The sequence below is a fragment of the Pundamilia nyererei genome, unplaced genomic scaffold, assembly GCF_000239375.1.
Source record: "Pundamilia nyererei isolate P.nyererei 1_Seehausen unplaced genomic scaffold, PunNye1.0 scaffold00018, whole genome shotgun sequence".
NCBI lineage: Eukaryota > Metazoa > Chordata > Actinopteri > Cichliformes > Cichlidae > Pundamilia > Pundamilia nyererei.
The window spans coordinates 518935-542023 of NW_005187419.1; the positions used below are offsets into that span (position 1 = coordinate 518935).

The following is a 23089-nucleotide window of genomic DNA, read 5'->3' on the forward strand; positions in this document are numbered from 1 at the left end:
ACCGATTTTTCATAAATACACACTGGAGACAACGGCATGCTGAAAGTGTCGGAAAAATCGAATAGAGCAGCTTTAGAGAGTGGTTTCTGTACCAGTAATACACATGATTTATGACATTTGTCTAAAACATGATGTTGTCCTTTAAAAGAATCAATTTGAATTCTTTTCCTTCTCTACTGCATGGGTTAAGTGAGTTCTATGACTTTTTATCAGACAAAAACGAGACGTGGTTTTACTGTTTTTATTTGAAGCTTTCCCCTTTATCATAGAGTTTATAATGAAAACATATTTAATCCCATTAAAAACCCACAATAGTATTAAAAATAGCAAAGAGTTATACATTGTTCACCTGGTGTCTGCCATATACCAGTGGATGTGCTGTCACACAGGAGGTTAAAGGTTAGACAGGGGATCATCATCATCATATATTTTTAAGATTTTTAAGCTATTTATATCCATCTTATACAACATTTTATTTTTATTGTTACAATTTTGCTAATTTGTTTTGAAAGAGCCAATTTGGGCTCCATTCGTCTCCCTTTATCAGCCAATAAAACTGAAACACACATCACTTTGGAGAAAAAAAAGATTAAAGAAAGCCTATCATAAATAAACAATACATCGTTGATAAATTGTAAGAAACTTTCACATTTACATTTTGACTGTGAAAATATGTAGTTACAATTCTGTACACAGTCACACCCATGCACACAAAAGCGTTACCGGTTTTTAAAAAAGGGGTCAGATTGTATTTTTTGTACGCATACTGCTTATTACATAAAGATATCCCACAAATATTTAAATATATGTCAATTTAGATTTAGATTTTATGAGTCAAAACATAAAACTAATAAAATGAAACCATGAATTGCTGTAGCAACTGCTTTCTTTTATTGTCCTTCCATCTACTTGACTAATAGTACCATAAAAGCTTGATTTCTTGAAACACTCTTCGTTTCCACTACAACCAGTTCTCGGTTATGTGAGAATTATTTACACAACCTTTCATGTGTGGTAGTTGACATTCACTTTGACTCCAGGTTTATTTGCCAGTGAAGAACCTGTTTATCACTAATGTGTTTATAGGAGAAAAAAAATCAATTTAGGAGTTCATTCATGGTCAGTTGGTCATGGCTCAGTTAGGCGTTGTTTTCACATAATGATGTTTGACCAGGGGAATTTTCTAATGGAGTCAATGAGCTGATGAGAATGACACTGACTCAAAGTCCCTTCTGTTCCTCTGTAGATCTAAGTCTGTTACACTGGTGTTTGGGTTGTGGAACATCTGCTTTCATCTCACTGCGTAGACATGGGAGCTCTCAGGCTGTTCATTTATCCTGTGCTAATGCAAGCTGTTTCATTATGCTTACGGTGAAAGGCTCATTAGACAGGAGGATGACATGCTCACATAAATAATAATAAATGCACTTGTGTGTTTTAGGGCCCCTGGGCTAAATAATTCCTGAAGGGGCATTTCATTTTGAACATTCACCTCAAAATGACACAAATAAACACGCAAGAAATATTTTACGTCGATGGATAGGCTTCATCGAGAAGGGTGTGATTTTGACTTGTTTCGATGGTCAAAGTGAATAGATATATGCTTTAATCATGAGTTGAGTCACCCTTTTGTCATTGATTTAAACATTAATTCAGGCAAAGTTTGTTTGTTTCTAAACACTAAATGATGTATTATATTGCCTCTCTCTTCCCTGTCGGTAATGCTCTGGCTAATGCGCACTTAATGGAAGTGAAATTATGATCACATACTAATGTTTGCAACAGTTTGACATTGCTGTAGTTGAATGAGACCAGTAATCTCACAAAATGGAATTCATAAATTTGGGCCTGTCTCACTAACACCTGCTCTGTATTTTGACAGCTATGATAGAAGATCTATAAGGAATATATCAGTCTGACGACATCCTATAAGTACATAATGAAATGCCTGGGCTTACTTTCTGACCATGTGTTTTTCTGCCGAGGGCTGGTATAAATACAAGATAACAGAGCTTTATGGTTTTCTACACATATCCTACAAATGTTGTTAAAGTGTCTTTAGAATGAATTGGGATTGTGTTTGTGTTTTTCTTGTTTTTGTTAACTACCTATGTCGTATCATGGCATTGCACAGGTACATTTTACATTTACAGATGTCTATGCATTTTGATATTTTTTCATGCAATTTTGTGAAATTAAAATACATAAAAAAATGCCAGGATCAGGACACAGAATGCATGTCTCTAGTTTAGTTTGGAAATACTGGTAGCACTAGCTTTTTTGGTATATCATGCAAAAATGACAGATAAAATTCCAAGATTTTTCTCTGCGGTACCCATCTATGAATATAAGCTCTAGGAAACTCTTGCTACAGATGTTATCTTGTACACAGCCATTTTTTTCTGGTATTTCAACTGTTATACAATGTTTCTTTACAACCACTCTTACAGAATAGGGCATGTTGTAAAACAAGGTCATATGCATAATTACATGAGTCTGTTGGAGGCACAATCTTGCTAACCCTAAGTAAGTTTTGAGGTTTGGATGTTTAACTGTGGAGTTTTAGGACTACAGTAATGGTAATTTACTTGTTGGAGCATAATGTTAACTTATGCCAAACACGTAACTCGCTCTAGAGTATATTACATTCAACACAGCAGGTTAATGCACATGAAAACCATTATCTACCATTATATATATATATATATATATTAGAATCAAATTCATCTCTGACCTTACCAAAATCGTTGCTAATACATGTGTTTACATTACACCAATTGTAATTGCTTCTAACACCCAAGCATAATAAAAACGCTCCATAAAGTCAGCGTAAGCAGGTCCAGATGTTTCACAAGGTTGGTTTAAACCTTTTAATAAACTGATCCGAAGAAAAAAAATGCCCAGTGTCAATGACTGACCGTGATTACTTTCTTGCTGCATTCCTTCCGCACAGGACAGATCATGTTGTAAATGTGTGGGGACATCTGCTTCTCCACGTCCCAAAAATAGCAGCTTCCAAGCTGAACTTCTTCATTGCAGAGTTTCCTTTGAATTCAAACTCGTAAATAATTAAAGAGCTAAGAGCAATGCAATAATGGCAACTGCTGTGCTGAACAAGTGATACATATCCGTTTTCAGGGAGCTGATCAAACACATGTGAAAGAGAAAAGATGCTTAACATATTCATCACTTTTATACATGTCACACTGTTCTGCATCAGTGCATGTAAACACCAGAGCTTATTAAAGCCATATTCTGTGAAAAGAGCTGACACAACATTTTTAATTGGAATGATTTCACTCAGAATGAAATGTTAAAAAAAACAAGGATATAACCACAGTCAAAGGGAGTCATAGGTTCTCAGCAGGAACATATTTTGTATTTTTTTTTTCCTGCTGGCTTCAAGCAGTTCATAAACAAAAGTGTAAAGCCTTGTGTATCTTGCCTTGATATTAGAATTTAGTAAGCCTTTCACCGGTTTTCAGGTTTTTTGTTTTTTTTTAAGTTTTTTTAGTCATAGGACCCTTTATCTTGACAGAAATGGCAGGGGTAAATAAGGCCCTGCCATTTCTTACACACAATAAGAATGCATCTAGGCAATGTAGTACTTTAATCGACAGACAATAATCAGTTGTATCCATCCTCAGTGATATATTTTGCATTTATTCATTTAGAATAAAAATAGCTTTTTTTGTAGGAAATGTAAGGAATGCACTCATATAGACAAATGTAACGGACCATCTACTTATTACAGCTACAAAGCTGTGGCCTATGGCTAAGCAGCGGAGGAACTGAATTGAATAGTTATTGATCGAGCTGCATAGACATAGTATAAAAATTGAAAATAGCTACCGTGATGTCACCTGTTGATGTCTGATATCCTCTTTTTGAAGTTTTGAGATAAACACTTCTGTAATCGTGGTCAAGAAAAAGGGAGGGTCTCACAGTTGAACCATACACTTACTGGCTAATGACTTGTGATTTACATTTTGTTAGCCAATGAGCATGCCGTTTCGTAATCCTTAATCTCTGAACCATGGTTAGAGCAAATAAAACTTCCATCCAAAATGAGTGACTGACCCTTCAAACTCCACATGAAAGTTTCTACATGGGTCTTGACAGAAAGCTAATTTCACAATGACTTCTATAGGTCCAGCTGTCTTTTCGCAGCCACAGTTATTGCCGTGAAGTGGCCGAGAAATAGAATGAATGTTTAATGCACTTCCACATTAGCTTGTATTTATTTTATACTGTCCATGGACAGTAGAGCACTGGAGACACACTGTACGCCTCAGTACTTGGCGATCCTGCTCTAAACTTTATGTCGTTTGCCATTTTGTGGCTAATTTGCATTGGTTCCTAAACACTTTCACTTTGTAATAATACCACTTACAGTTGTTGGTGGAATATCTAGGAGGGAAAATCTTCCTGGAACTGACTTGTTGCAGCAGTGGCATCTTATTACAGCCAAACTCGATTCAGTGAACATTTTAAAATGAGCCATTCTTTCACAAATGCTCATACAGGCAGACTGCATTGCTGTGTGGTTGATTTAGACACCTGTGGCACAGGGACTAAAAACACCTGAATGCTAAGATTAAGAGGTATGGCCCAAGACTTTTTTTCCCCATATAGCGCATAGTTAGATTTAAAACAAAACTTGAGTTGACATTCCAAGTTGATAACCACTAGGGTTTGCTTACTCTTCATAGCTTTAGTGATGTAAGTGTTGAAGTATAGAAAATATATGTTGGTCAATCTACGTTGAAAGGGTATACATTTTTATTTAATCATTGTGTCTGATCAAACCAATAGGCTATGAATAAAAAAACACAGAAAAAACACACTACATTAACAATGTGTTACCATGAAATCATTCACTATAGTGCCATAAAAAAGTCTGTAAATTACGGTTAATTTTTTTTTTAACTCTGTTTGTATGTATGGTGTACATAACCTAACCACTTAAATCTAAAATTACACATAAAAGAAAAAAACAAAATGAACTTAATGCAGTTTTCTATGCATTTTCAATCACCAATTCCAGTATTTAGATCATATGGAGAGCTAAATAACTTCTGAAATATCAATCTAGTGTCCTATAGTCTATGTTTTAGCAAAACAACATAAAATACCGTATTTGTAATGTAACATATCATACTCTTAGATTGCTTAATTTGCATACAATTATACTAATTTATACTGGAGAAAAGTAACCCATTGCTAAAACCTTAGCAGCTGGAGAAACTTGAGGGATCAAAATGCAAAACTAATCTTTTTTTTTTTTTATAGAGAACTTGGAAGGAAAATGATAATTTCACACATTTTGTATATTTCAGAAGATTTTTAACTTTCTGAAATTGTAACATAAGCATGCATTTCTTTTGCAAAAGATTTCTGACTGGATTTGAGGTTAAAGAAGTTTTTAGTTTTTTTCAAGACTATAAAAGTTTAGTTTCAAACCCACTACATGTGATATTCCAATTAGGTTTCCAAGTTTAGTGTAGGCCTGGTATAAACCTCCATAGACAGTCCCAGATTGGGGACTGGTGCCGCGTTCTTGTTTTTAGCACTCTTGGATAGTTTCTCCAGTGTGTTTTGAGCTTACTTGAACAAGCAATTTGCAATGTAGTGGCATCATTACTGCTCACAGAGGACTTTCATCAGCCAATTGGCACTTTTAATGCTGCCTCTATTTCTGAGGAAAGAGGATAAGCCATCACCACAAGGATTTAACTTATCTGTTCTCTTGAGCTTGAGTCAACCTGGTGCAAACGCCCATGCTGGAAAAGGAAGTGTTAGATGCTTGGTGACCAACACAGCAACTGTTGACTCCAGCTCTGCCTGTGCTCACGCATACAGTACTTCAGTGGAAAAAAAATATGTGCATCATAAATTGTGCTAAAGAATTTAATTGATTACCAGTCATTCATTAAGATTTGTGTCTGATGTGGGTAAACACTCAGCAGGAATTCACTTTACGCTGATTTAATGAGCACCTATTAGAGAGGTTGACTTCTTTGGTATTTTCGTCACTTTTGCAAAATGTCAAACAATGGTGTTTACATTAATGTTAACTAATAGGGTTTGTGAGGAGTGAGAAGCACAGCAAGAGTCTATAAAGAAAAAAAAAGGATGCTGAACTGCTGTCAAAAAAGCTTCAAAAAGTCATGTATCAATAAACAAGGCAGAAAACTATCCATTTTTGGACTCACAAATGGTAAATGGACTAGTACTTACATAGTGCCTTTCTACTCAGTTGAACACTCAGAGCTCTTTCTACAAAATCTGGGGTTCAATATCTTGCCCAAGGTTTTTTTGGCACGTGAACTAGAGATCAGTCCGCTGACCTTCCAATTGTTCAATGACCTGCTGTACCACCTGACCCACAGCTGTCTGATTTTTATTATGCTTCTAATTTAAAGATAGTTAAAATATTAAATTCCAAAATAGAAAAGATATATTTTTCCAAACTCTTTAACATCTAAGGTGCATAGAATATTAATACTAGGAGTATCTGCCTACTACACAGTGGGAAAAAAAAAAAACAACACAATTTTGGAACATGTCAGATTGTCCATTTCAGATTAATTCTATTTGAAAAGCATGTGTATCCAGATCAAATAATACAGCAGAGAGCATGAGGTTTCTCATCTATTGAGGCTCAGTGTAATTCTGTTCCACACTGATGAATGCACTGCAAAGTCAGTAGTTAGATTACTCTTTTCACAAATCAGAATAGCTTTCTGCCTGCAAAAAAGAACATCATATGGAGCAATTATGTTGTGTATTATGTGATAAATATGTAATTAAATAATGTTAAATGTTGAAGCCAGAATGCAATTTGCGAGCAATTCCAAGATTCAAGGTAATTAAAAGTGAAATGCACACCAGTTCTGCCTGCAGACTCATATTAAATTTGTGCAGCCTATCTGTATTATGTATAAAGGTGAACATTCGATAAGAGTCTGCTGTACAGCTACATCAACAGAGTAGATTCAAGCCAAATCCTATGTGAAATTCATCAAAAATCAATATGACTCTGAAACAAAGATGCTGGGTAAATTTCAAGTAGCTCTGTCTCTGTGTGCTAGTACATGCACCTCATGAGTACATGTGCTGTGTCTACCCTCCATATGTTTGGATAACCTGTTACATATTGAGTTTTCTCTGTAACCCTGGATGTCAAATTTCTCAGAGTGACCTACTTCACAGGGTGTAGGGTTATTGCCCTACCCACTTCAAGAGTTTATCATTCATTAAAAATAAAAAATTTCATTCAAATTTTATCCAAATAAAGGTTACAAATAAGAATCAAAAACAAAATGTTATTTATTCTTTTTAATTTCCCAATAAAAACATACACATTTCCCTCAGCTTTGTGCCAAATTTTTCCTCTGAACGTCTGTGCTCAGTCTGCAGTGGCTCTATGCCCCACCAGTGGGCTCTGCCTCACATTATTTTTTAAACATCTAGAAATCCATTTCCTGAAAAGTATGAAGCTGTTCTATGAAATGTGTCCAAAAGTAAGACTTATTGACCCATAAATAATAAAATAATGTAATGCAACATAATTTAGATGTGAGGTACAGATAAACACAAATTGATTAAGTTGAATACTGCGATGTACAATAAAAGAATCCTCGTATATGCCAGTTAATGGTTTTCCTCACAGTCCCAGTCACAAAATCTTATCTTTCCTCATGTGGTGCTTTTTCCATTGTTGTACCTCTCTGACCTGTCTTCCCCATGTGATGTTTTTGTGTAATGTATGTATGGTCGGAGGGTAAGATGGCGCCGCCATTGCGTGCAATAGGTCGGCAGCCTTATGAAATTTCCCACTTGTGGGACTAATAAAGATATCTTATCTTATCTTATCTTATCTTAAAATAACTTATCAAAATATAGAATGTATCCTTTAGTCATATGGGAAAATATTGGAAAAATGTAATTCAAAGGTTTTCTACAGGTTTTGCATTCAACTTTGAAGATAATTACATATAAATAAAACTTGTAAATTAAAAGAAAGTTCGTGAAAATTACAAATGATAACATGAGTGGATCAACAGCTCAACACAGGTCTGCATGACTGCAATGTTTAAATATATGATAAACTGGTTACCAGTGAGCCAGAACCAACATTTTTCCAAGATTTGGAAGCTGTAATATGTCTGTGTTATTAAAATGACACTTTGCAATAAAAGCTAAAGAGACATACCCATAAATCTTTGGGAGATGGCCCTACCTTACCATCTCTGTGCTAAAAAAACAAATCAGCATACCTTTCAACTCTATAATTGTCCCAGCAGATGTAAGTTTTATTCCAAGAAATTTGAAAACTATTTTTGTTCACTATGCATCACATTTAAATGTACTTGCTAAGTTCCATCCTTCTAAATCCAAGATTAATGTTGTGAAGATTCATCTTTCAGTCTAAATTATAATATTTTTCTGAACTTAATGTAGCTTCTGGTGCCTAAACCTAAACAAGTGAAAGTGCAAAATGAAATTCTGTCAAACAAGGTAACTAAACAACCACCACTCCAAAATCCAAATTCGCACTTTGCTGCACAGGACAGGTACTTTAGCATCCTCCATTAATCGATTAATTAGTTTACTTACTATGAGGTTTAAAATGAATGAGGTTTTCAACTTTTACAAACTTCTCATAAGAAATGCACTATAATCAGTGAATCCTACACAGCTACATCCCTTTACCTCATGCAAGGTCATACAATAGAGTACGTTCAGTCCTCACCTTATCTTATCAAAGGAACATATCAATTTTTTGGACTGCACTGTGAAAAAAATCCTTTTTTTTAAAATATTAAACTCAGTGGAAGAAGTGTCAGTGTACAATGTCTGATTTAGCTGCTGCGGCACGTCAAAGGAACAGAGTGTAACGCAGAATAGGCATTGGTGTACCTGCAACCTTTGGTCATAAGACAGGATTCGAAACAGAAGGTGTGTAATGGAGATGTGAATCCATGGCCAAGCAAAGCAGCAGAAAGTCTAAATCCCGCATTTATCCCTTGTTTAGACCTGCTTTCCCTCTCTCAGTTGCTCCTTGGGCAGCTTAGCCCCTGACTCTTGCCACCTGACTGGGAGCCCATGACTCCACTCAGTGGGGAGATGGGAAAGAGCACGGTGGGCCAGATCCCGGAGTAGGCAGGATGCCATCCATTCCAGCTGGGCCTGTGTGCTGCTGCAATGCTTCCCTCTCCTACGCATTCCCAACATGGCATAATCTGCCTACGCCCGATAAGACAGTGCCAAGACTCGCAAGGACGCACCTCTGAGTGCTCCAGTGCCAGTACTGCAGTTGTAGAATCAACTTTTTAATTAGCAGCATACCCCTGTGCTGTAAAGACAGAGGACTGCTTCACTCAGGTCTTTCTCAGTGCCCACCCTCTTTCCACTTGATTAAACTCTCAAGGATCACAGAGCTCTGAGGTACCAGTTACCACAGGAGCAATCATGTTTATTTCTTGTTTCAGAATCTCTTCAGATCCTGCATAGCTCAGAAAATTTGCTCTTTGGATCCTAAAAACGGGAAGAGCAGCCTTTTCTTTTTTGTCTCTCTAATACACAATAATGTATAGGTCTACAACACTTGAGTTTTAATCTATGGTGTTGAATCAACAAAGCGATGAAGTCATTCTTTTTGTATTGGAAATGACTTCTTATTGCAACAGGACAATCCTTGGTAATTTATAAATATGCTGCTGAATATAAGAGTGTAAAGGTAGAGTACCAGCAAGTAACTGTGCAATCTGAAATATGAAATAGTGTTTCACACTCTTTAATTTCAAGAAATAATCAAACTGTTACATGCCTAAATTTCAGAAACCTGCACTGTCATGAACAAATGGATGTATTTTTTTAATCTCTCTCTCTCTCGCTCTCTCTGTGTGTGTGTGTGTGTGTGTGTGTGTGTGTGTGTGTGTGTGTGTGGGGGGCTATATCCAGTGTTAATTGAATAGGCTCAAAGTGTTAATGCTAGCTAATTTTAATAAACGACACTGACAAATGCAAAGCTAGGGTGGCACTGCATTGTTTTAAGGTGGTACATGCCACCCCATGCCACCACGTTAGATCTGACCCTGTTCCTGTTACCTTTGAGCTGAACAGAGCTAGAGTGAAAATTGTGTATGCTCCGATGGGCTTTGTGTCGTTAATGTTCGCTAACTAAATGCAGTGTTCTAAAAGCAAAACACACGTCTTGCTGTTAATGTGTGATTTTATGCAACATGTATCATCAGGTTGTGAATTAGTTAACCTCGGGTGAGACCTCTGAATTTCAAAAAGAACAGGCACTAAGCTGCAACTATTCCGAATCGCTAATTAGTACGACTATTACAACATGATTCTCTGGTGTCATATTTTCTGCAGCAAATATTCTAATACAGTGGATAAACACATACTGTACATACCTCAGTGTAGAATTACCTTTCAAGAGGTTTTTTTTCCTCTGGTGATTTGTTTTGACTGAATAGAGGCTTCTTTTATTCCAGGACAACAGATAGGCTTGATCTTATTCTAGCCATCTGTAATGTGTCATGGGAATTATGGAAGAAGTAATAGCACTTCATCTTTTCTGCATATAGAAGAAGGGGGAAAAAAACTCTTCAGCGGTTAATGGGTATAGCCAATTTCATCCTGCCTTTGGTTCTGTTCAGAATTCATGCACATACCTCCTCTTTTACACACACATTTGTCTCTTTCTCTTGCTCTGCTGTAGCTACACTCCAGTGCTTTCAAGTGGAAGTCTATTTTACTTATGGTTAGATTTTAATTCTCCATTTTTTCCCCTTCCACTGCTATGAAGTGGCCCCAGGTTATGGTTTGCCATAAAGGCTCATATCCACTTTTTTGTGTCCATCAAAACAGCTAGATACAATTTGCAGCAGCCTTCTCCTCTGCTGTTGCTGGGATAGAAGGAAGGACTTGGGCTTGTGTGTTTGTTCCGCAACATGGACAGATTGTCTGAAAATGAAAGACATAGCTTCATCTGTTAAATTATTTATTTTGGACTGAAAATAAAGTATAAGCTGAAGTCATTTTATGCTCAAAGGGATTCATTTCTCCCAAAAGATTATTTGCATGCGACAGAATTGCCGTGATATGCTTCTAGTCTGGAGGAACAATGACTCTGTTCGGCAGAATGCTGGTTTACAGACGTCTTTAAATCTCTGCAAATAAGACTACCTTTGGGACAAATACGCATGTCAATCATACTTGTCAAGATTCCAATTTTCCTTTCCACATCTCCTGAAGCACTTTTGCTGCTCACGCTCCTTATTGGCTGCGAGCAATGTGGTCTCAAGACACAAGCTGATGCATTTGTTCAGTCAAAAGGAAAACCTTGACAGGAATGGACATAGAGCCAAGATACAGGAACCGCTGGAGATATGTTTCAAGCATGTGTCTATGGGAACTGATGGGTTCTTTTGTAATATAGGCTGAGGGATGAAAAGAAGGAAAGTGCATATGACGATAAACGCAACGCATTAGGTGTTTGCTACAATGCATTAAATATCTTAACATAAAAATTGGCCTGTTTGCTAAACATAGAGGTCATAATTTTTAGAAACCATTTTTTCCCCACCAATTACTATTTTTGGTATTTTATGGGAATGAAAAATGACCGTTTCTAGGGGTGGTCCTTAGAGTCAAATGCATCTTGTGCTCCTCATAACATCTACAGTTCAGCAACGACCTGACAGACTTAATTCAATTATGGCTGTGTGATGTGTTGAGACTCCGGAGGTGTGAGCTAATTCCTCTGTTTACACCCCTGAGTCACTGTCACAAACAAAGACAAACACATTCATTGGCTTCCAGGATCTTGTTTGCTGTGATTGTCCCACCGCCTTTGAAGTTTCTCATCGCTTTATGTTGTTTACTTATTCATGCTCTTTCTTTCCCTCAAATCACCATGGGGTATTCCGTTAGACGAATTTTAGCACAGTGTGAAACAAAGTATGAGCCGAGTATTAGATGTGTAAACTGCTCTCAACGCACTTCTTACATACAGTCAAGATGTTGCTATGCTGGATTGAATAGTGAGAGAATATTCTCACTATTATATGGATTTTATAACTTGGTTGAAACATATTGCTGATGCAGTATGTGTTTGGTATATTGGAAGTCATTAACACAAGCTGTGGCATTTGCCAAACTCCTTTGAGACTTGGATTAAGCCAATGGAATGCAAAAGGAGGCTTTTAGGGATTATGCTAATTGCTAATTGCTATATCAGGAGGTGATTGTTTTTCCTGGGTAATTTGGATTATTGGTAATAGAGATTTAGGAGAAAGTTGACGAGTTCTGCTTTTCTAATAAGGCTCTTACCTGCTCTCAACCATAAAACCAACTCTTCTCTTGCACAATCTGTGACATGTATTTGTATCATTTCTATGATTAATAATATAAACAGCAAAGCTGGTAACAATTTATATAACTGAATGTTTTGGTTCCAACATAATGTTTTAATCACAACATAATATATTGTGTCTAATTGGAGTAAGGGTGTTTTTGTTTGTCTATAAAGAACATATTGTTCATCATTTTTTATTTAATTTTGTCTAATTTGATACAAACTACGGCCTGTTATTCTTTATTATTGCAAAATAAAACAGAATATGGATAGTACCTTTTTACACCTAGACTACTGTCAACAACACAGAGCACAAAAAAAAACAAAACGCTCAACACTCGTGTGTAAATAAGGGTTAAGAAAAAGGAACATTTACTAAAGAGGTAAAGTCAATTTCTTTTATTTATTTTATGGAGTAATAACTTCTTTTGCGCAAATTAGTAGCTAAAGTAAAAGCTTGGTTTCAGGGGTGTACAGGGAGCACAAAACATTAGGGGAACGAACCCTAGTTTATTTTTTAAATTTTGTTTATAATGAAGCCCATACAGCCGATAGAAGTTCTTCAGTATGTGTTGATACAAGTAAAATCAGGTGCTAACTTATTATGCTTATGTTTCTGTATTATTTTGTTTTATTATGTTTTTATATAAACTGAAAGAAACTATCTAACTTGTTAAAATTAAAATCAACAAATAGAAAATATGCTGTCACTGTCTCCTAATCAGAGACATTTTTCCTCTGTTTCCTGAATCAACTTTTGTTTTCCTGAGAGATTTAGTAGTCAGACACAGACAGAATTGCAAAATAAAAACAGAGGTTTATAAAGAGCCTATCGAAATGGTCATTGTTTTATGGCTTTAGGACATTTGTTGCCTAAACCTAACAACACGAGTGTCCTTTAAAATATCATATTCTTAGTGAACACTGGACTAAATGAATAGACTCTGCAACTAATAAGATGAAGTGAGCATTGCTTGCTCTCAGAGCCATGCAGTTCTGCACTGTCTATGATGAACTGTATACAGTTTACTTACAACAAAAGTATACAGCTTGCCGGCATTAGTCAAAGCCAGTCCATATGAATATTTTGTCTCATGAGAGAATATTTTTGTTGGAAAAAAAAGAGTAATGTGTGATTTTATAGTGCTATACAGTTATTCAGTTATTTTGTAACGTGGGAATGATTCCGCTTAAAAAAAGGCGAAGCTCTGGGAAGCTCAATTAGAACAGTGAAAGAAATGAACATGAACTCATCTTATATTTGTAGCTGTGAAATTAGATCAAAACGATAAACTGTGGAATGTGAATGTGAGCTAACCTGTTTGTGCTACTTTTTCACCTTGTACTGTGTGATATTGCACTCAAAAATAATCACGTGTAATGTGTTTAATTGTATACACATTTTCCCTATATTTGGATTTCACAGAATGTCTCATACAGGTCCAAAACAAGCAAACACAACACATTTTAACGGCATAAAAAAATAAGGCTTAATGACTCGTTTTAAATACATAACACATTTTTAATATGTAAACACACAGAGTTTATTTCTAATTTATTTATAAAGGTTACAATAACAGTGCACATGTTTTAGCACTTATTCCCTTATTCATTAAGGGTTCATTTTAGAATTTATCAGCCATAAAAACCTATTCGTCCAAACTGTGATGAAGATTCATAACGGCTATGTTACATTGAGCTTGCACTAGTAAGATAAGAATAAGAACTTCTCTGCTTTCAAAAGACAAAGACCAAGTAAACCCTTTCCATCCTTCATTTATTAATAGACTGTTATTAAACTGCTCATTGGCTGACACTTAATGGCTCATTTTAGCCCCTTTATTGCTTTTATTTGAAAGAATATATTTATGACTTTTAATATAAAGAAACACTATTTTTATCTTTCAATATAGTTGAGAGTGCTTTGCTATTTTAAAGGCTTTAAATTATTGGATTTGACTGTACTGCTTCTGATTAGTAAGACACTGACCTCTTAAAAAAAGAAGAAAAAAAAAAGGCTATTTAGGCGCTTAACAATTACCAAATGGTGGGTACCTCATCCTCACTGCCAGCTGGTCAATACTGTGAGAGTGCAGTGAAGCACACCTCCATGTATGACGCTTTTTAATTTGTCATTTCAACCCTCACATGAGAGACTACAGGTCAGATCCCACATGGCGTGGGTGATATATAAATAATTTTTCACACATTACTTGTTGTTTTCTTTTTAAAGTAAAACATTATTTTATGTAACTACTCACCTGAGAAAGTAATTGGCTACATTACTTATATTGTTTTCTAGTTACTTGTTGTAGCAAAACTTGAAATGTATTGTTACATAATTAACAGTTAACAATATAAATCTTAGGCCCCATTCCTATACACCGACATCAGTCCCTATTCCAATGATCATGTACATGTGATCTTTTTTTTTAGCATTTAAGAGTAAAGACAAGGCCATCAACACAAAGTAAAACTGAAAACGAGCTCAGAGACTTAAGTTATTGCCGCTGGGATTCTACTGAAAGATATACAGGTAGAAATGGAGGCTGCAATGCAGGGTGGCTGGTCATCACTCTCGTTGTTACCTACTGAAGATCAGACTCTGGGACTGGTCTGGGGCTGGCAGACACTTAGCCTTAACAAAACTCTGGGTTCTTCATAAGCTTTGTGTTGCTTACTAGGAGCCAGTGTTGTGCTGTCTGTGTAATGCAGTTGCTACTGCTCTGCTTGCAGTTGGCACCACTCTTGCCATTTTATGTTATTGTAACATAAGTGTGCTGGTAAAAAGGCATATTTGATTTTTTTTTTCTGTCCATTCATTTAGGTAATCGACGAACCTTTGATACAATAGGAACATAATTTTAGCTGTAATGTGATTACTGAATTTAGTAAATCAATGCATAAAATGATATTATGTTACCAAAACACGTTATGCAGTTACAATAATATATTTTTTGTAACGTATTACACCAACCATTGGTCATTTGTATACTTTATTTTGTATTACTTTTGCTCTTCAGTCGTTCTCTTTAGCCCCTCTTTGGCCTGTATCTGTAACACGTCGTCCTTTCAGCATAGGAACAACCTGCACATCAATATCCATGAAGAATTTGTGTGACCGGCTTTAATTTTAGCTGTATAGTTCAGACTATGGAGGCCTTCAAAGGGATATTCCCATCTTTGATTGGACATCCAGAAAAGCTCTAAATTATAAATCCCATACATTCTGAAGTCTTTATGCACAATTTTACTGTTTTTCTAGAGAATCTATGACTAGTTTTTATATATAGGTTCCCTTATACCTTGTTGTGTTATGCCAGCTGGGATGTAGAGGATAAATTATTCTGTTGCAAGTTTGAAAAAATGAGATTTTAGGTGTGTGGCTTCAGATAATGCCATTGTTTCCAAAGATACTTCATGCCAGAACCTACAAAGATGCTGTTGCATTGTTGAAAGTCCTACAACTTGATCAAAATCAGCAAGACTAAATTGGCTGCTAGCTCAAATGGCCTTTATAGCCTCTGAGGAAAATAAAATACTGACTAACGCCTTTAAAACTTGATGAGCTTTTAACATTAGATTGCAGTGACTGACACCTTACTATTCAATCAGTATCCACAATTTTGAAAGTGTTTTATTTGAATAATATCTCGGGGAAAAAAAACCCAGAAAAACACTTCACACAAGCCAAGAGCCTTAAGCAGATTTGTGAGTAAAGTAGTCAGGGATCCAACAAGGTCAGCCTGGTATCAGGCAACAGAGGATGAATAACAAGTCAAGATATTTTACATGTTTTCACTACTGATTTTTTGCTTTTTGCATGTCTTTCACACCGTGATTGGCAACCTCACCCTGACCCTAACCCTAACCTTTTCACATGCAGAGTTAAAATATGCGTTATTAATTTACGCGATATGAAAAAATCTTTGACTTTAAAATATGATACGAATCTCCCAACAGTCAATTTCTACTTATTAATTCAACTTATTTATTTTATGTCTATCTGACAAAAACATGCAAACTAACTACTAACTGATTTTTGAATAAGCACATATTTACTTTTAAGCAACTGCCGAATACATTGACGCTGTGGCGCGCAGTAAACATTTTGTCTTAATTGATGTTAGTAATGAACAAGGACATGCCTTCCATCTTTTGTTTCAAGGTCACTTTGTCATTACAGTCTTAAGCTGTGTCCCCTGGTCTTTATAAAGGACCAACTTACCATGAAAGAGTATCTGGGCCGAGGTGAGAAGGTGGCTGCTGTAACTAATGGGTTTATTTAATTTAATTTATTGCTCTGGCTGAGGCATCATATGAGACATGCTGGTCACTGTAAGACTGAGAGTTTTTTCTATGAAAGAAAGAGAGATTAACCCTCTTTTCAAAAGGCCAGAATACACTCTCATGTCATGCTGTAATTTTTTTTTTGGCTAGATAGCTGGATGTATAAATCCGCAGAACTAAATGAATATAGGTTTGTGGTGAAATAGGGTTCTCAAGCGTATTTTGTACAAGCCTTCTAATCAGCGTCACACTGGGGCCATGCATGCTGGGCTGGGAATCTGTAATAAATGAGGGCTTTGTCAACATGTCCACTGTTGGATGATGTAAAGTTGCGTCTTTTGATTTCAGTGTGTAAACTGAAAGTAAATGTTTAGCATTCACTGCTATCTTTTTCATCTGTTAGGTATTTCTATGGATTGAGGAAGGCATTCTCTTTTTTTGCCTTGGGCGTATTAAAATAATTAATCTATCCTTAATACCATTATGGTGGCTACATGTCAGACCAGATCTCCCTCTTAACACATTGTCTCCAATTAACATTTTCCAAATTTCTGATACAATCTGCAGAATACAAATGAAGCAGTACTAACAGCTGCTAGCTCTGTGTTGTCTCTGCCCTGTGCAAATAGGGTTTTTTTTTTTCCTAATCTGTTTTGTAGTACACCTCATTTTTACAGGAATAAACATGCATGCTCTGCACACTGGGTAAACTCAACAAAGGCTTCGGGGTTTAGAAAATTAATGTGCCATGATAATTAGTTAAGCAATGGAGCAATGCCAGAGGAAGGGATTTCACACCTTGAGTCTAATAATATATACCATAATTCTCCCTGGTTGTAATGTGCATATGTTTCTTCATGTTATTTCATGGTGTCAGTGTTTAGTGATCATCTCTTACCAAGAGAGTATTTAAAAAAAAAAAACAAAAACAAAAAAAAAACATCTTTGTACGTGAGAATATTTTAATCCGTATCTGTTTGGATGTCATTAACAAATGTCATTGTTATACTTCATATATATGTATTCTATTTGGGGTGTCTGCATTTTTATTTTTTGGAACATCTAAACTCAAAACAAATCATATGAAAGTGTAAAATGCTAAAACATCTAGTAACAGGATGTTCAATACACAGTACATTTTCAATGTAAAACTATTTGTGATCTCATGGACAACACTGAATACAACTCCAAGGACACAAACCAATACCTCTTTCTATCCTGCTAGCTAGTTGATTGCATGTAATTTCCCTCACCTGGCATTCCAGGTGTAAAACACTTCCTGATTACATCTTCAAAGTGAAAACCAGCAGGCCTTTAGGTGCAGAGGGCTTGGAAAGAGAAGTACTGCCTTAAACACTCAGCTACTTCCAGAACCATCAACTCTAATTACTATCGTCCATGCCAGTGAATGTTTTTCTTTTAAAAATGTCACTTAGTATTAGATTTTTTTTATATAAATGAAAGACCAATTTTAATTTATTTTATTGAGACTTGTCATTCTTTACTTCACAGAGAAATGTCTGTACAGATGCAGTGGCAAATTATTCAAATGGATAATGAGACAGTGGGTTGCACAGACACTTTGACATCAGACAGCGCTGCCCCCTGCCCTGTGTAAGTGCTAAACCACAGAGTCAGGCACGGGTCTTTTTCTCCATAAAATCTTTGCTTTTTGTTTCCTTAGTTTTTTTTTTTCTTTCATTTGACTTTTGAAAGCTCTAACACTGAAAAGCACAACAATGTCCACCGCATGTTCTGCCAGTTTTTGAAAGTTGCCGGAGAAATCGTGCAGTGAAAATGAATGTAATCGCCAGACCTCCCATTGTTTTGATACCATTTAAAAAGAAGAACAAAAAAAAGTGTAGGTCTCAGAGCTGTGAACATGTAAAAGAAAAAATCACAGCCAAGTCCTGTAATTATGTCTGTTTGCGTTCGCTAAGCATTTTTTGTGTCTTTGTTTGCCTATATCCTGCAGTTCATGTGTGAACCAAGAGTGAAATCTGACATATTACACATATTATTGACTTTTTTTTTTTTAGCAAACACCTTTATACCAAACAACAACAATATTTAAATCACCAATGTTCTTTTGGGCAAGTCCTTCATGTGCATTTAGAACATCTCAGATCCACCAAGTGGGACTTCTGGAGTTATCCTGTGGTGTCAAACATGAGTACTTTGAATCTATTTTGATTCTGGTTATGGTTATGTTGCGTTGTGGGCTTCCACATGAAGCACTAGATCAGACCAGCACTAGGATTTGAGGCCAGGCAAATGCCCTGAAGTCTTTCTCATGTTACTAAAGCCATTCTGCAAAGCTTTTGTAGTGAAGTTGCACACATTGTCTTGTAGGGGAGGCCATGTGGTCCAGTAGCACCGTTGAATTAAAATTTGTTTATCTAAATTTTCTTTACACACCTTACATACAATTTTGATTCAACTTCAAAATATTTTGGCCATGAAAGACAAAGAACTGTTTGGCCAGAGGGAGGGTAACCTCTTTGACCAAAGATAAGACCATATGTTAGATATTATGATCAGTTTTGCCCCCATAATTCAGACATAAAAAGATTCAGTGCACTTTTCCTGTTTGAATATTTTGGATATTGCTGAGGTGAATGATTGTGTATCGATGCCCACTCTTGATCTTGATGTGGCTGAGAAGGCTTAGGCCAATGTAGAACAGCTGTGGTTGTTAGTAAACCTAAGTCATAGACTTATTTGTAGTTAGTTCAGGAAGTGTATAGGTTAGTTTGACTAGTCACACTCTTGGGTGATTACTTTACTGAGCAGTAGCTGGTTTTCTAACCCTGATCCTGTTGTTTCCAATGCCCTTCTGAGCTTTGTTCATGCTATAATCCCTGTGCTTACTCAGTGTTGCTTCCTGTGTTACTTAACAGAAACCTTCATGTTGTGGAGTGGCAGGTTATCACTCAGTATGTTGAAAGTGTTGTACCTTTTGTGAGGATTCTTCATGGAAAAAAACATGGTCTTTCTTAGCCAGGCTGGGTGAGAAAGCACACTTCCTTGTGCTGCCAGGTGATCATGTCACCTTCTTCAGCCAGCAGGAGTGGATCATGTTAGGTCCTCTTGCTGCCCAGCTCTTCATGCCAGGCTATTTATTTTCTTGGCCTCTGCTTCTCTTCTGTGTCCCACTAGCCTAACAGCCAGAGCTGTGAGACTTTTGTTTGGTGAATTCTAAAGCCTTGTATTTCTTTTCCATCTAGCAATTGTCTATCACAGCATCCTAATGAATGAGTAACATATTTTAGGGCTTTCTCGATCCCAGCTTTCAACCTGTTAAAGACCCATCATTTATTTTGCAATGGTATGGCTGAGTTAATTAGCTTTCATGATTGTGATAGTGGGTTTTATTAGTTAGCTTTGTGGTACAGTTCGAGCATTGATTTTTTTTTTCTTTTGTAAGTTTTGCCACATATTTCACACTTGATCCAGTGAATGTATTTGCCATAATTGATGGTGGTGTATCATCATGTTCTTTAACAGTGTTCTCCTATATCAGTGTCACCTTATGATCTCCATACTGTTCAGTGGGGACATCACAAGCTCCAGCTGTAGTAGTAACATCCTTCTATGAGGTTCTGAGTCAGAGTGATGTAAATCTGGTCATTTTTTTTTTCCTAGTGGATATTTCTATACCTGCCAATTTTTTTTCGAACAGGTGGACTCATCCACAGACACTTTGTTTTAATTCACTAACTACCCTTTGGATCGACTTCAAGCACACTTGAATAAGAAATGACTATCCTTCTATGGTGTCTGAAGGCATCTGTGTCTGTGTTGATAGCCAAGTATTACCAAAGGTTTGTGCTGATTGGAATTCAAAACTCATTCCATTTCAATACTAAATTAAAAAAACAAACAGACAAACAAACAAAAGATGGTTACTATAGTTATATTATACTCTATGGTAACTGGAGTGATGTCCAGTTTTAATTTTAATAACTACCTAGACTGTGCCTGTCTAATATCTTAATAGTTTACTTTGATTTGTTATAATTTAATGTGATTGAAATATCTGAAACATTGCTGACTGTCTTAGCAAGATGTAACTTGTTCAGCAAGCTTAACAAGCATTTCAGATTAATTAGATTCTCTTCACCCCGGCACTGCTATGCAACAGTCCTACTTATTGTAACTAAGACCTTGTATGATTTTGTAACTGAGGAATTTCATAAAGCTTTTATGAAAGCAGTTTTAAGCTGCTGTGTTCATCACCATAACATCAAATTTAAATATTTTGGTTTATGAAGCCTGTCAATTAAACTGAGTTCAGTTTTATTTAAAAATGATGATAACTGCCACCTCAAGGCACTTTATTTCATAGGGAAAAGACACTGGGATATTAGAGGGAAAACTCCAACAATGGGATGACCCCCTTAGCACTTAGTGACAATGGGAAGAAAAAAAACTGTTTAACAGGAAGTAACTAGGCTCAGGGAGGGGCATCCCTCTGACAAATTGGAGGTAAGGGAAAACAGAAGAGAGCAGAGGTAGATAGGACAAAGTTAAGACATGGGAGGGAACCAGGGTTTAAAATTAATTTAAATAGATGCAACAGTGGTGTATAAATGCATGGACAGTGAAAAAGAGTGAAGGAAAAAAAAATGCTTGCATCATGACAATCCCCAGCAGTCTAAGCCTATTACAACATAACAAAGGTATGGTTAGCATCACCTGATCCAAACATAACTACATGCTTCATCAAAATTCAAAGTTTTAAGGCTATTCTTAATACAATATGGTACTAAGAGTTCTTAATATATGATAGGTCAAGACCTTATAAGTGATAAGTAGGCTTTTAAATTAAATCTGGATTTACAGGTAGCTAGTAAAGAAAAGCTAATATGGGAGAAATATGGTTTCCCTTCCTACTCCCTGTCTGAACTCTTATAGTCCTTTTCCACTAGCACCTAGTCGGCTAGTTACGCCTTGGTTTGGTTTTTAGGGTTTTCCTTCAGGTACCTGGCACCAGCTACTTTTTCGTACCTACTCAGCTTGGGTTCTAAGCAGGATCTCAAAATGTGAAGTCAACAGACTGCATGCCACCGATTGACTAGTCACTGGTGTTACTTGATGAGTTATGATAGCATTTCCTTCACGAAAATCAAAGTAGGTACTACTAGAAAAGGGTGATTACTGCCATTACTGAAGGCTTTTTAAGGAACTTTTAGAACAACCTGATGACAATGTAGTAAATGCAACTGAGTGTTTCCTCTTCACTCACCTTTTATTTTATTTTTTTCACTCACTATATGTTTATACACCTCTCTGCATTTTATCATTAGTTATTATTAATCTATAGTTCTCTTCCACAGCATGTCTTACTCCTGTCTTCCTAATACCTGCGGTATGCTATAATTCTATAGCAAAATACTATAGTGCAACCTGTATTCAATGAATTTTAACAGGATAAAAAACCGCTCTGAGATTCCACTCTCAGAGGCCATAATAAGCCATTACTAAACTTCGCCAGTGCTGTATCTATACTGTAATGAATTGAGAAACCTGACTGGGATTCTTCAAATAAATCGCTCCTCTTAGCTGTTTTAAAACTGCTCTTACAAGACTTTTTGAAATAAAAGGAAGATTAAAAATCAGTCTATAATTAGCCAAAACACCTGGGTCAAGTAAAGGCTTTTTAAGTAATGCTTTAATTGCCACCATCTTAAAAGCATGTGCCCATAATAATAACCCATTAATAAAGATAAATATTTAAGGCTGAAGCATTAATTAATGGTAGGACTTCTTTGCTGTTTCTTAGGAATGGGGCATGAAGTAATTACTGAACTGAACTCAGAACCATCAATGTGTGAGAAAGATTTTAAATATCAGCAGATTTAAACATTGCTGTACACAATATATCTGTGCCATGTGCATAATTTCTATCTCTAATGGTGAAAATGTAAATTTTCTTTACTAGTTAAAGACTTTAAAATGAGATGAATACTCAGTTGAACAGAGCTCTGACTCTTTTCCATCCTGACTCCATTGCTGTACAGAAATCTGGGGTTATTCTTGTTTTAGAGAGAGAAAAATATTTTTTCCCAGCCAAACAACAGTCTTCTAAATTAGTGAAACTCCATTTTTCTCCTCCAGCTTATGGGTTATCTACTTTGCTTGTGAGTTATAACAGGCAGTCAAACACCTCTGATTTCGAAGCTTTGTCTTTTAGAGGAACCAAAATAACCAGAGTGAAGATGTAACACTATTAACAAAACAATCGACTTCTGAGGGAGTATGGTTTAGGTAGATGCTCCTCGGTCCCAGCTGTATTTTTTTTTCTAAACTTTTTAACACTAATACAGAATGGTTAGCATGGTACAGAATTTTCCCTGCCAAATATCAACCTGATAGATTGTTGACCCTGTGTTTAAGAACCAGTGTTGGGGAGTAACG

General features: G+C 36.2%; 1 protein-coding gene across 1 annotated transcript in view; it reads left to right on the plus strand.

The window, feature by feature from the left end:
• The window catches only part of hs3st4 (heparan sulfate (glucosamine) 3-O-sulfotransferase 4), a 96825-nt gene that overhangs the window by 1589 nt on the left and 72147 nt on the right, over positions 1–23089 (plus strand). The gene's annotated exons all lie outside the window — the stretch shown is intronic.